This window comes from Mchenga conophoros, linkage group LG18, assembly GCF_057382185.1.
Source record: "Mchenga conophoros isolate Kocher_MC1m ecotype Shallow Benthic linkage group LG18, M_conophoros_male_GT1.1, whole genome shotgun sequence".
Lineage (NCBI taxonomy): Eukaryota > Metazoa > Chordata > Actinopteri > Cichliformes > Cichlidae > Mchenga > Mchenga conophoros.
This window is the reverse complement of record NC_140543.1, coordinates 40,236,870-40,238,859: the sequence shown is the minus strand read 5'-3', so window position 1 is coordinate 40,238,859 and position 1,990 is coordinate 40,236,870. Positions and strand designations below refer to the sequence as shown.

Here is a 1,990-nt window from a genome sequence, read left to right as displayed (position 1 = left end):
GTTTTTGCATTTACGTGTGGACGAAAAAAAACAGAGAAAACGCAGAAAACGCAGCGTCAAAGGTGTGCGCCATTTTTGACGTCACACTGTGCGCCACGTAATTGTTTCGGTGAAATGAATTTCTACAATACTGTTACTGTTACTTGTACTCTCTGCAGTGTTTAAATGCTTACATACACACAAACAGTTACTGTCCCTCCACACATACGACTCGGTTCTGCTTCTATGCCCCAGCCTTGTTTACTATTTCCCACCGAGGCTTCTAGACTTCTGATTGGCCAACATTTCTACAGGTTAGGAATATATCGCCACCTGTTGCTTTGGCATGTTCATAGCAGCGTTTTCCTTCATTTCTGCCTTTACGTGTGGACGGGATTATTTTTTAAAACGAAAACAGAAAATCTCCGTTTTCAAAATACCCGTGTACGTGTGGACGTAGCCTATAAATATATGTGACTTTCAAATCACTGCATTTTATTTACATTCCACACAGCATCCCAAATGTTTTTTGAAACAGGGGTATAAATGTAACTATCATCCAATGAGATCAAGGAGTTTCCTTTAACCTTGGCAAAGCTCTTGTATTTTGCCTGCCAGTTCCAGGCAGTGTAGGACCCTGACTCTCTCTCTCTGGAGCTCTTCAGGACTCACTTGGCCTGCAGCTTAGCAGAGAAATGGATCAGGTCTTGCATAAAAAGGCCCACGGTCCCTCTTGGTGCCGGAGGAATCTGAGTCAGAGGCCCTGAATCAAACTGAAAGTTGATGTTTTTTGCTCGGGGGAGGCCTGGTTGCCGTTCCTCAATCCATGTCAGAGATCTGGATGGACATAAGATGAAATGATTACACGTCATTTACGCCTCTCATCTGTCCTTTCGTCATGACAACCAAACGACTGGGACATATTCTCACTCAGTGGCTACTCCAATGGCTTTCTGACTTTAAAAATACTTTTATTTATTCCAGTTAGGTGAAATGAAGTTATGACGCATGTACTGCACAACTGACAACAGAAAAGAGTGATGTTTCAAACAGACTTTTGGCTATGATTTTTGAAATATTATCCACATGTACATTCCTGTTGTTTGGGGTTTAGTTAGTCTGTTTGGTCCAACCCTGCTCTGATGTTGGCCCTAGCCCCCAGTCTTGTGTGCTGACATGTGGGATAAGATGTCCTATTTTCACTTAGGGTATAGTCCTCCTCTTGTTCTTCATTCAGATGGATCTATCCTCCGTACCTGTTGTCAGATGTTAGCAGCTTTGCAGTCATCTTGCTGTAGCTGTTAGCAGGGTCCTCCTCCAGTGTTGCTGCAGATACTGAGAGCTCACCAAACAACTCAACCAACCAAGTAAGGCGGGCGATGCCGCTGAATGATGGGAAACCAAATCCAGGCTTTAAAGCTCCACCTTGAAGAAATTACAGCACGTACATTACTAAGAGTTTCCTGAAGTTTGAATTAGAGTTGATGAGAACTGTTGTGTGTTTAAAGCATCGTACAGATGACTGAATTATTAGACCTCACATCAAATTTTTGTCAAAAATTCCCCTAATACTGTTTCTAAGATTGCAAAGGATAGCATTTCTAAAGATACGAGTTTTCTTTAGAAAGCATAAATTTCTATATTTCTGTTTGTATAGAATAACAATTGTTTCTGAAAAATACCAAGCTCAACGTTACTACTTCTGAACTTAGTCTTACTGAGTAACAGCACACACCACTCCTATGCTTTAACTCGCCGAAGAAGAATGTGCTGGGATTGCTCAGGAGACGTGTGCTGTCGCAAACAAACGTCTGCAGGCTGCTATACACAAACAGGATACACAATTCACTATTTAAATCACAGGCGGTAACTACACCAACAATTTTCTTTAAACACTACAGGTGCTGCACAGAATATTATACATAGATACACATACAAGCATATTTAGAGTTTTCATATTCATCTGGTTTTCACTGGTCATTGTGCTTCTGCCTCGCGTGCAGGGACTGTA

The 1,990-nt window shown here is 41.6% G+C and overlaps 1 pseudogene; it reads right to left on the bottom strand.

Moving 5' to 3' along the window:
• Positions 1 to 561: 561 nt before the first annotated feature.
• The window catches only part of LOC146554619 (biliverdin reductase A-like), a 3,157-nt pseudogene continuing 1,728 nt past the window's right edge, over positions 562 to 1,990 (bottom strand).